This window comes from Coenobita brevimanus, chromosome 10 (genome assembly GCF_032717465.1).
Source record: "Coenobita brevimanus isolate Jiangsu-jjx chromosome 10, ASM3271746v2, whole genome shotgun sequence".
Lineage (NCBI taxonomy): Eukaryota > Metazoa > Arthropoda > Malacostraca > Decapoda > Coenobitidae > Coenobita > Coenobita brevimanus.
Window position 1 is genome coordinate 1,113,906 of NC_136963.1, and position 13,247 is coordinate 1,127,152.

General features: G+C 40.4%; 1 long non-coding RNA gene across 1 annotated transcript in view; it reads left to right on the forward strand.

Moving 5' to 3' along the window:
* The first annotated feature begins 7,856 nt into the window (after positions 1-7,856).
* LOC145410301 (uncharacterized) overlaps positions 7,857-13,247 on the forward strand; it is a 47,954-nt gene continuing 42,563 nt past the window's right edge. Inside the window, exon 1 of the long non-coding RNA XR_013899264.1 lies at positions 7,857-7,959. This is a non-coding gene — a long non-coding RNA (uncharacterized LOC145410301). The remainder of the gene's footprint in view (positions 7,960-13,247) is intronic.

Here is a 13,247-nt window from a genome sequence, read left to right on the forward strand (position 1 = left end):
ACCTATCCTAACCTAACCTAACCCACCCTACCTAACCCAGCCTAACCTAACCCACCCTAACCTAACCCAACCTAACCTAACCCACCCTAACCTAACCCAACCTAACTTAATCTAACCCAACCCAACCCAACCTAACCTAAGCTAACCTCCAGTTGGGAATTGGGAAACGAAATGCACCTTTTGACAAAAGTACGTTGAGTTTCTTTTATTACACTGGAAAAATTTGTAGGTACAACTTAACGAATGAGATAATAACAGGAAATTTTTCAGCAGAAAAAGTACTTTACCACCCAGAAAATAGACAAATACAGAAAACACACTGGAGGAATATGAATTGGATTGATAAAGTCCTTCTACTGCCTCAAGTAAAGCGTACATCTACCTCAGAAAATATGAAAGTGAACATGAACAATGTTGTAGAGGAAACAGTGAGAAAGAAATTGAGAAAAAAAAAATGTAGCGAGTCAGAGCGTGAACAGGCAGCAGAGAGAGTACAAGAAGTGGCAAAGTGTTGTGATCTGCTGGATAATAACTTGGGCACGGAACATTGTGAAACAGTAAAAGTGATAAGACTGGGTAAATAAAAAAAAGGTAATTAGAGCTAGTCCAGCCCTAGTAATGATGAAAGATGAGATAAAATTACCATCTCTCCACCTTCAATGCTGTCTCTTCATTTGTTCTGACAGATCATGGAGCAGATCATGATTTTTGCAGCAGATCAAGTTGAAGAAGCGATAGAGGAAATGAAAATGTAAGGTTTCTTTTTTACAGGAAAGTTTGTTCACTGAATTTCCTAGTGATATACTAATTTGAAGGACATGGGCTACCTGTGAGAAAACTTGTTAACATTAGAGTTCCAGCCAGAAACACAATTACCAGATTTTGATCCTTTTTTTTATTTTTTTTTTTTTTTTTAGACAATTCCAAGACACTTTTCTTCTGTGGCATTTTTGTTGCAAATTATTTTTACTCTTGAAGATAGCCTAACCTAACCTAACCTTCAAGAGTAATTTGAAAATAATTTACAACAAAAATGCCATAGAAGAAAAGTGTCTTAAGAATTGTCTAAAATACCCCCCCCCCCAAAAAAAAAAACATCAAAATCTTGTAATTCTGTTTTTGGCTGAAACTATAATAATACCAAAAATTCTACCCAGGGCAGTCAGTATTTGCATCCTCCTTGTAAAGTGACAAACAGGTACTTTTATATAAAGGTTACTCAGCACAGTATAGGCCTCTTCTATTGGTCCTCAGATCATGGAGCGGATCATGATCTGGTTTGGATCTGAACCCAGATTTTGTGGCTCCAGTTGATGATAAAAGAACAGGATGATCTGTTTAGGGTCATAACAGTAACAGGTCGGTAAATTTTTGTATTTACACCCAACCTAACCTAGCCTACCCCAAGCTAACCTAAGGTGAGTTAGCCCATTTTCTTGTCAGGGAGGTGGATGTAAATATGAAATAATACCAACAGGTCTTGTGATGTTTTTCCACAGCTCTGCATGATCCTGCTTGCAATGGATAATGATGATGAAGTGAATGACACAACTAATATTTATTGTCAGTTTTAGGCCAGACATGAGGTACCATATGTGTATGACTACGTGGAAAACTGGAGCGGTAATCTGCAGGGAGGTGTGGGACCACCTTATTTTGCCTTTTTTTTTTTTTTTTTTAAGTCCGTCATTTTGTGTGTATGCATTTTCAAGTTTCTTGTGGTTGGACACTATTTTTAGAACGCCATTATGGCACAAATCTTCCTTCATCAATGCTGATTTATCCAAACCTAACCCAAATATATGTGACATAACCTCATTTGTTCAGGCCTATCCATACCTAACCTGTTTTACCCTAACCTAACTTAATTTATCCTAACCTACTCCAATTTATCATAACCTAACCTTGTTTATCCTAACCTAACCTTATCTAACCTAATTTGTCCTAATCTAACCATTACCATACCCAACCAAATTAATCCTAATCCAACATGACCAAATCCTAGCCTGCAGGTTTCAGCATTTATATACAGTAATTTTATATAATTTATATATTTCTATAATTTATATTATCCCTTATTAAACTTGTGTTTTCTTTGTTAATTCATAAAGTAGCCTCATACTCGAAAATGCAATTCTATACTCTCACAGTCACAAAATCAGTCCAAAGTTTTTTTTTTAATGAGATGATCCCACATCCTTGAAATACTTGTAGGCCTATACCACCTGAGGGAAATGGTTATACATAACTTTGGCCAGTATTACTTTGAATAACAGTAATATGCTTATTAAGTTCAGTAATGACCTTATTAAGCTCAGTGTCTGATAATGGGGTGGAGCTCCATGTATTTATGTTTTTTTTCAGTTTTAATCCTACACAGGCATGTTGTCCCTACTGTATGATCATGTTTGTCTCCACACTGTTATGCAAAGCATCACTAATCTGATTAAGTCGTATTTGAGTATGGGCAGACCCTGATTTAACGATGTCATTGGTTAGGTAAAATCCCGTTGTTAGGCGGGGTATCGTATATTGGGCTACTTTTAACATGTAATGTGGAGTGTTTACCAGCCTTGGGTTATCCCCCAAACCAAGCCCAAAACCCACCCAAGTGAGCCCCAACACAAGTTTAAAGTCAGTCTAAAATGGTCTAACAGCTGTCAAGGAAGCTAGCCTAAGCCTAACACTTGTAAATAACTCACTAAAATCAACAGATAAAATCTGCAAATCATCTAATATACCTTAATATGCCTAGAAAAAATCAGGCCCCTAAATGACAATGATCCTATGACTAAAACACATTAAGTCAAAAAACACTTTATAAATCAACCTAAACGTGCAGTATTAGACTAAAATATCATCAAAATCAGAAAAAATAATCAAAACCCATCATTAAACTAGGGTTTGACTATTGTTAGTTGGGGTATGGTAATATTTCTACCCCCATCGTTAGGCTGGGTTATTGCACCTAGGGGTATCGTATATTGAGGTATTACTGTACCGTACTTGCTATACATCTTCACCTGGTGCCATTATATAAATAAAACAAGGTCACAGTGCCCAATAAAATGAAATGAAAGTTTGTAGGAGCTGGGGGAATGATTGTTTACAATCCATTTCAACCCTGGCAACATGAAAGGTGGGTTCACACCAGATCAGGAATTCTGCTAAGTCAAAGCCAACAGATCACAGAATCAGGATTCAATGGCCCAAATAGAATACCACCTGACAGTGGATCTGTGGTGTAATCCATAATCTGAAACAGATCCTCACAAACGCAGTGTGTCCAGGCATCTCAAAATAAACGGATCTTGAATTTGGCTCTCTGTTATCTTGTTTTTGTTTTTTCTTGGAGGGAACAATTTCTGGGCTCCTGGCCTTTGGTTCTTTCTTCCTTGCATTAAAAAGAAAAAAGACTAGGATGTTGTTTTTGTTGTTGATCAGCCCTGATACAGCAGACCCTTCAGCCGTAGATAATCTGCCACCCCTGTGGTGTTATCTCATAGGAAGCTACCTTATACTGTTGATTTTGTGTCTGCATCTTAGTGTGGCATGTGCTGTGCAGTTCTCCATTATATGTATTATGTGGGGCTAATATGCAAGCTGAGCATTTGTCATCTGTGATTCCACCCAACCTAGGCATCTCAAAATGATCGGATCTTGAATTTGGCGCCCTTTTGTATTGTTTTTTTTTTTCTTCTTCTTCTTCTTGGAAGGAACAGTATGCGGGCTTCTGGCGTTCCTTCTTCCTTGCATTAAAAAACAAGTCAAAGCTGGTAACTAAGGAGGGCTTTGTGGTGTCCTGCTATAAGCATAGCTTGGTGAACTTGACTATCTTTCTTTATGGACACCTCTGATGGGCGAATGTCAGGAGAGCTGGATGATGTCCTGCTCTAAGCCTAGCTAGGTGAACTTGATCATCTGTTTAAGGCAGGGCTTTTCAAATGCTGGTACTCCAGGAGTCAGGCCAAATTATGAAGCTCAGATTAACAGAAGGGCCATACATTATTTTACTTCTTTTTTTTCTGGTAGGTGGGGGTGCCCATCATCCACTCACTCAATGTAGAGGTGCCATATGATCTCTACACTGAGTGACAAGTCAAATGGTGTCCTGTACCCAGGAAACCCTTTACTATACTGGGTGGTAACCATATAACCGGGGTTTCTGGCAGGGTTAATTGTCCCCCAGATTCCCCTATCCAAAATCACTTAATCATGGCAGTTGTTTCAGAGAGCCTCGGAGGGCCCAATACCTCTCCAGGGCCCCAACCAAATGGGCAGACTCGCGTGGCCATGTGGAATGTGAGAGGTGTGAATGAGGAGAGCAAGAGGGTGGAAGTGGTGAATGTGTTAAAGAGTGGGAGATATGCCATGATGGCATTGTGTGAAATGAAGATGAAAGGGTGCGAAGTGGAGGAGCAGGAGGGTGTGAAATGTGTAAGATCGGGAATGAATGGGCGAGGAAGATGCAAGGAAGGAGTTGCTTTGTTATGAATGAGGTGTGGCGGAGTGGAATGAAAGACTACAAATGTGTCAGCTCGAAGTGTATGTATGTGAAGTTCAAGTTTGAGAAGGTGAAAGTGGCAGTGATTGTAGCGTATGCACCTCATGAGGACAGGAGTGAGAGAGAGAAAGACAGGTTTTGGGATGAGCTGGGTGAAGTAGTGGGAGAAATGACCAGGAGTAATAAAGTGATTGTGATGGGGGATATGAATGGAAGAGTAGGCACTGGTCCTGAGGATGACATAATGGGTTGTTATGGAGTACCAGGACAAAATGATAATGGGAAGAGACTAAAGGATATGTATCAGGAGAGGAGGTTGTGCATTTGTAACTCGTATTTCAAACACAGAGGTGCACATAAATACACATGGTACAGAGGGAACGGGTATCGTGTTGAAGGAAGCCTGATTGATTACGTGCTCGTAGAGAGGTCGATGATGGGATTGGTTCCTGATACGAGGGCTGTGAGAGGATGATGTGGAGGTCTGTCAGATCATATGATTGAGGTATGCAAGATCAAGCTGAGAGGAGTGAGGTGGATCAGGAGAGAGAGGAGCAGTCAGGGAGAAAGACTGAGAGTTGAGAAGCTGAGGATCAAAGAAATGGCAGATGAATACAGGACCAAAGTAGAGGACAAGTTAGAATTACTGAATTGGAATGAAATGGATCTGGACAGACTGTGGAATGCATATAGGGATTGCTTAGTTAGGAATGCTAAAGCGGTGTGTAGTGAGGCAAGAGTAACAACAAAGAAGAAAGGTAGGGCATGGTGGGATGAGGAGGTTAAGACAGCGGTGGAGGAAAAGAGGAAGAAGTGGCTAAAGTGGTTACAGGATAGGGGTTCAGTTGAAATAGGAACTTAATATGCTGAGAGCAAGAAGCACGTAAAGAGACTAGTGAAGAGAAAAAAGGAGGTAAATGAGGATCTAGGAAGAGAAATGAATGCGAACTACTCTGAAAATAGAAAGTTATTCTGGAAAGAGGTGTAGAAATGTAGAAGTGAAAGTGGAAAGAAATGGGATGGTGTGAAGGATGTAAGTGGTAGATTATTAACCCATGGAGAGGAAGTAAGAACCAGATGGAAAGAATATTTTGAAAGCCTGATGAATGGGAATAGAGAGAGCAGAGCAGCTGTAAACATGATTGGTGTTGGGGGTGTGCAGAGAAGGAATGCAGTGCCAGGAGACGTGACACTTGCACAGGGGAAGGGTGCTGTGAAGCAGCTGAAAAATGGGAAAACAGCTGGGGTTGATGAGGTGTATGCAGAGATGCTTAAATGTGGTGGAGAGGATGGAATGAAGTGCTTGTTGGAGATATGTAAGAAAGCATGGAGGAGAGAAACTGCGCCTGCAGAGTGGAAATAGGCTATGATTGTACCCCTGTACAAAAAAAAAGGTGAGCGAAGTGAGTGCAAGAATTATTGTGGCATAAGCTTACTGAATGTGGTAGGGAAGGTATATGGAAGAATTATTATAAAGAAAGTAAGAGAGATATCAAAAGTCCTAGTGAGTGATCAACAGGGTGGCTTTAGGAGTGGCAGAGAATATGTGGACCAAATATTTGCAGTGAGACAGATAGTAGGGAAGGCTTGTGAGAAGGACCATAAGGTGTTTATGGCATTCATGGATCTGGAAAAAGCATATGACAAATCGGACAGAGAAGGATTGTGGAAAGTTTGTGCATGTACGGTGTAGAGGGTAAGCTGCTAGGTCCCATCAAGAGTTTTTATGATGGTAGTGAAGCATGTGTCAGGGTTAATGGGGATCTAAGTGATGTTCACGATCAGTGTGGGTGTGCGACAAGGTTGTGTGATGTCCCTGTAGTTGTTCAATATATGTATGGATTGGGTGATGAGAGAAGTAAAAACACAAGTAATGGAGAGAGGGATGGCATTGGTAATGAATGGTGATGGATGGAATATCTCAAATTTGCTATATGCTGATAATGCAGTACTGCTTGCAAGTACTGTACAAGAACTTGGTAGGCTAGTTCAGAGTTTTGCTGATGTCTTTATGCATCTTTCCTTGAGAGTAAACGTAGATGAAAGTAAAGTGATGGTTATTGAGAGAGAAGGTGACTCCCAGTGCAATGTAACAGTGAATGGAGAGAGACTGGAATTGGTGAGAGAGTTCAAGTACCTGGATACAGTGATAGAAAATAGAGGAAAATGTGCAAAGGAAGTTGAAAGTAGAGTGACACAAGGAAGAAAAGTAGCTGGTGCAGTGAAGGCCTTGATAAGAAACAGAGGCTTGAGTGTTGCAGCTACACGAGGCTTACATGAAGGAATGTTAGTGCCAACTTTAACATATGGATGTGAGACTATGTTATGGCATGAAAATGAAAAGTCAAGAGTAAGAGCAGTGGAGGTAGGACTGCTGAGGAATGTATGTGGAGTATAGAGGGTGGATAGGATACGAAATAATGTGATTCATGAAAGATGTGGAGTGAGGAAGTCTGTGGACACCAGAATTGAAGAGAGTGTATTGAGATGATATGATCATGTGGAGAGAATGGATAAGAATAGAGTGGTGAAAAGGGGTATACCTGAGCGAATTTTAAGGAGGGAGGAGGTGAGGTAGGCCAGAGAGAAGGTAGAGAGATATAGTGGATGAGTGTGTGAGGAAGAGAGGTTTCGAAGTCGGTGAGGCTAGGGAGCTGACAAGAGGTTGAGCTGGCTAGTTGAATATTGTGAGAAGTGCATGATCAGGGATTTTGGCACCCCTTTTTAACGTAACAGCATCTGAGTTAACTCTATCGGTTACGCTTATGTGAAGCTACAGAACGTGGTGAATGTTTTTGGCATATCCAATAGAGCCAGGATTCCGAGGGCTTGAATGATGAGCGAATGGACCCGTGGCCCATTGCATTAGGCAAATTTGGTCTGTCTGGACATTGCTACTCCTCACCCTGCTGTACGGTGGGAAAGGAGGTCAAGATGATGATGATGATATATTCCAAGGCAGTTACGTTGTTTTGGCACTTGGTTTAGCTTCTAGTGCAGATGGTGTGTCTGTGTTAAACTAATACTCTGTGTTTTCAAGTAAAAATATTGTGGTATCCTGGAAATACACTCCACTAGAATCCTGCCTGGAGGTTGTGTGTTGTGGAGATGGCTGTCTGCTGGTATGGGTGTGAATATGGCAGTAGGAATGAGAACTGAATTAATGATGGACATTAGATATTGATAACTCTGACTAAACTGTCCCCACAACACACAAGGAAGCACCTGGTTGAGTGAAAGAGGAGTGTTATATTTAGGCCTCCTTATATAATAGACTCCATCCCAGCCTTGTTTTAGCCATATCAAGTTGCTGTAGGCCTACTTACTAGTTCATAATTATAACTTTCAGGACATGCTGCTGAAGCTTAAAGACATGAAGAAGCAGCTGCAGTGAGTAGAAGAAAAGGCAGACAGCATTAAACAGCACTCTACAGCTTATGAAGACTCTAAAACAGGTGGGACTGATAACACCTTTGATACACTAATTTGACTTGGCTTCAAAGTTAGAGCACATGAAGAAGTAAGTAAATTTACCTGGCATTTTGTCCTGCAGCTCTGCTGAACAAAGTTGTAATTATTTCATCTGCCTGATAAGGCTGCCAAAATGTCCTCTAGTTCATCCTGTAATAACCTTTTTTCCAAGAGACATATTTCTTTATATAATAAATGAACTTGATCATTTAACATGATATCTCTTTTTTCCTGTTGATATTTGTTGTCAGTTGCAGCTGCAGACTAACTAAAATGTACTGATATTTCTTGTCAGACCCAGCATTAATATCAAAGAAATTACTGAAGGAAATATAATGATCTTTGCTAACTTCCCTAGTTTTAATCTAATCAGACATATTATATAATACTAACTGACCTATACAAACCAACAAAGTATTAACTTAACCTAGCCATGGTTATCCAATAAACTAGTCAGACTAACCAGTATTAATTTAACTTAGCCTAACTTGTCCTGTATTAACCTAATTTTTCTAGTTGTTCCATATCAAAACCTGTCACGTATTAACCTAACCTATCCAAGCCTATCCAATACTAACCTAACCTAACCTTCCCAATATTAACTTATGCAGTATTAACCTACTTTGTGCCTCATTCCATCTCTCCATTTCCTAAATTTACCCTCTGCCTCCCTTTCATTCTCTTCAGTCAACACCAAATCATCAGTATACTGTACATTTCATGGGAGTCCATTTCTGAATTCACGTGGGAGAGCTTCAAGCATCATGACAGACAATAAGAGGCACAAGACTGACCCCTGATACACTCCAACATACATGGAAAACTCATCACTTAAATCTCTTTTCACATTGACCTGGGCATACATCACTCAAAACGACCAGTCCATGATCCCAACCTTGCTCATTACTCAGTTCACCACCTTCCTAGTGACTCTGTCAAAAACCTTCTCCAAACCAACAAAAACAAAGTACAGTTCACTTTTCTTTCTTATATAGTCTTCCTAAAATGGTTGGACAGTGCATATGGCATAAGTGGTCCCTTTGCCAGGCATAAACCCAAACTGCATCTCATCAATAGTCACTTTTTGTTATTATGGCTTCTAAAAATCTCTCCAATATTTTGTTTATGGGATACAAAAGTTTCACACCTCTAAATTTTCTTTACTTCTGATCATAACCCATCTCCATGTTCACATTTACAGTCACACTTCTCAGCCAGTCATATGGGACAACATATTCATTTATAAACATATTAATCAAATCAGTAACTAACTGCATTCCCATTTATCCTGAGGCCTTCAGCATTTCAGCAGTCAGTCCAGACACATCTGCTGCCTTCCTGAACTGCATCCTGCCTATTGCCTTGCTCAAAGCAGCAGCATCAATCAAAGGCCAAGGGCCAAATACTGGATCTGCCGACTCCAAATGTTCCCTGTTCCAGTTAAACTCCTCAGTCAGCAACTAGATATAATACTTGCTCTTAGCATCTTTAAAATCCCCACTGGCTACCACTGCCTTTCCTTCATAATTTTTCACACACTGCTCACCTATGAAAACTTTTTTTCCCAACTTCACATGATTTGCCACCGTAAATACCACGTTCTTTGTAACCGTGCTGTTTACGTTATTCAGGAAAAGTCTTTGGGATGCAGATTCTGTCCTGTATACCTGCTTTCCAGCCCTTTACCAGGCAGCCAAGTATTCATCTGTTACCACCCCTTTTCCATTCTCAGAAAGGCCTTCTTTTATCCTTACCTGAGACTTTACCCTGATCCCACCACCATGTTACCTTACAGTTTGAGAGTCCCTTGTCCATTGACACCCTGATCAGTAACTCTCAGGAGATTGCTGTTGAGAGCTCTGTACAGTTCATTAACACTTTTCTCAGCAGCACCCTCCTCAGCCACTCTTCTCACCTTCCTTAGTTTCCTTTTAGGTGCATTTAGAAAAAGAAATATAATTAAAATAACTATGTAGACAGTTGCCTATTTTTTTTATTGTAATGCATTTGCAATAATAAGGCATGTAGACAGAACAGTACGGATCATCAGAATAACAACTGATGGAATGTTTGCAGTCATAATACCTGCATATTATTGGTATATGGCTTCATGCATCTTTGTGACCAGCAAGCAGCATCAGCAGAGTTTATGGTGATGGTGGTGGTGTTGGTACTCTAGTTAGGAGTGTAATGATACAAATGCATTACAGTAATTTTTGCCTCTACAACACTAGAAATGGGAAGAAAGTGCTCAATTCATGTTAGTGGAATCATGGCCTTTTAATATATCTACATGTTGGCAACTGCCCCTTTGGGGTTGTCCAATATGTCCCCTACACCATGGATGTGTCTGCATCTCAGTGTGGCATTTATTGTGCAGTGTTCCACACTGTGTAATGTGGTTTCAGCCTCCTGTACAAGCACAGCATGTATATTTTTTATTCCATCCTGTGCAAATATGTGCTGGTAGCTGAAGTGGGCTGGGTGAGGTTGTGACCTAACACTTTCCATGACTGCTTGATAAACTCTGATTAAGGATGCATCTGATGAATGAATGTCTGGAGGGGATGGGAGTTGCAGTACCAGTACTGTGTTTTGTTTCAGGTACTGTATTTTCCTGCTTGTGGAATATTGTTCAGGTGGGTCTGCTAATGTATGTATAGTCATTATTTTATTGTGATTAGTTATGTTTTGTGGCTTTGTCATGCTGTGGTGAGGGTGTTGTGTGGTAGCAAAGACTGCTGAGAGAACTGTATCACATGTCAAGTATTTTTTCTAACAGGGAGGCATCTCATTTCAGAGTATAAGTGAGCTGTGGGAAATGTATTGGTGCAGCTAGTAGTGATGGGTAGGGTGTTGTTCTGTATGGTCTGTAAGGTGTTGTAGTGGATGTTATATAGCATGGGGACACGTGCCAGGGAGGCATAGGACATTTAGTTCAGTCGGCAGTTTAATGTTGATATTGGCAAAAAGACATTTCCTAGTCTGTTATTTGGCTTATTTTTAAGCACATCACGTATTAATGTGATCACCATAATAAGTTTACATCCTCTCTTGTTTCTATGCTGTGTTTTGCCTTTGTGCTTCCACTTCTTGCATTCCCATAACAAAGAGGATATAATTACTTTGCACCTGTCTGGCAGCATTAGCTTTTACAGTTTCATTTATTTCACAGCACAGGATTTCACTGATTTTTGTCTCTGTGGTTGGGTGGGGCATGTGGTCTGTCTCTCACCGTTATTTTTACCAGGTACGACAAAAAGAAAGGAAATCAAAGCAAGCCTGAGGAATCTAAATCATGCAAGGTGATCAGTGTGGGATCATGCAGTGTGGGAAGTTTGAGGGGTAGAGTGGGGGAAGTAGTTGAGTCACTGAGTAGGTGGGTGGATGTTGGATGTGTGCAAGATGTCAAATATAGGGGAGGATCAGCCAGAATAATTGCTGGGAGGATCAGCCAGAATAATTGCTGGGAAGGATTGTTATTACAGGTTGTTGTGGCAGGGTAGGGCAGATGGATATGGTGGTGTGGGTGTTTTGGTCAAGGAGAAATGGGTAGAAATTGTCATGAATGTAATGAGAGTTAGTGAAAGGATAATAGTACAGTAGTGAAAATTTGCTTCGGTGGAATAATGTTTTCATTTGTATTGGCGTATGCTTCACGGGCTGGTTTTGAAGAGGTAGAGAAGGATAGATTCTGGGATGAGTTAATATGTGTACTATGTGGTATTGGGGATGATGAGATTGTAGTTTTGGGAGGGGACTTAAATGGTCATGTAGGTGAAGTAGCTCATGGATATAAAGGAATACTTGGGGGATGTGCTTATGGTACAGGAAATCAGGAAGGGGAAAGTATACTCGAGTTTGAGGAGGCAATGAATATGACTGTGTGCAACACACATTTTAGGAAAAGAGAGAGTATAAATAGTATATTTAATTGCAGTGATCATCAGTGAGTTAAAATGAAGAATGAATGTAGAATCCTCCAAGGAAAGAAGCCTGAAACAAAGGTCAAGCACATAATATGACACTGTACTGCCTGTGAGGTTTGTCTGAGATGCTGATGGTGTGAGGTGGCCCTTGTCAGTAATTAAAAACTTAACAGTATAATATTATCAATAAATACTGACCATGAATGGATCTTGAATTTGGCTGTCTTTTGTATTGTTTTTGTTTCTTTCATGAAAGGAACATTAATGCGGGCTCAGCCTTTGATTCCTTCTTCCACGGATAAAAAACAAATGAGGTGGACTGTTTAAGCCTAATGGTATTTGCCACACCACTTTGGGGGAATAAAGATACTCTGGGTATCCCCTAAGTGTCATTGGCCCCCCTCTGGATCTGTCCCTGGTATCTTACAAAACAGCACATGGTTGGTGGAGGCCCCCAAACCATGGATGCTCTGGGCAATTGCCCCTTGTCCATCCCTCCTGTTCCCATAAATCCATCACTGATTGTATTCCCAGCCTCCCTCTCTTTGTACTGCTATCATTTAACTATATTAAGTCTGCCAGATAGGTATATGTGATGCTACAGAAAGTGGTGAAATTTGGAGGGGCCTGTCTCATGTAGCCAGGATTTTGTGGGTGTGAATGATGAGCAAATGGAAGAGTCGCCCGTTGAAGTGGGCAGACTTAGGCTATTGGGACGTTGCTACTCCTAAAGGAGGTCGGAATGATGATGAATGATGATGAACCTTCTCTCATTTTTAATAAAATATCCACATCTATTACATTTGCTGTGGTAATGATGTCATTTTTAATTATGACTGTAGCTTAAAGCTGGGATTTGTTTCACCTAGTTTATGAGAGAGATTTACTTGTATAAAAGTAAGCACTAATATGATATTTTATTTGCCAACAGCTCATCCAGTGTGAACAGCAGTTGGCAGAAACACACATCCATTACATGAAGAACAAAATGACTTTATTAACAACCCTCCTTCAGTCGGCTCTTCAGCCAGGCAGAAAAGTTAATGTGGCCCAGGTAATGTTTGGGCCACAGTGCAGTGCTTACTACATGGCACAGTGGACACAGTGTGGTGATAATGTCAATGCACTGGGTAGGTCAGATGAGAGAGAGAGAGAGAGAGAAAATTCTTGTGCAAAAAGTACACCATAAATCAGGGCTATTCAAGTACTTCAGGAGTAAGGCCACATTATGAAACTCACATTGACAGAAGGTCCATACATTTATTTTGACTCCATTTTTCCTCTATGTAAATGCTTATATGAAATGAAAAGTTTATAATTTGATTTTACATTGTCCGCTGAGC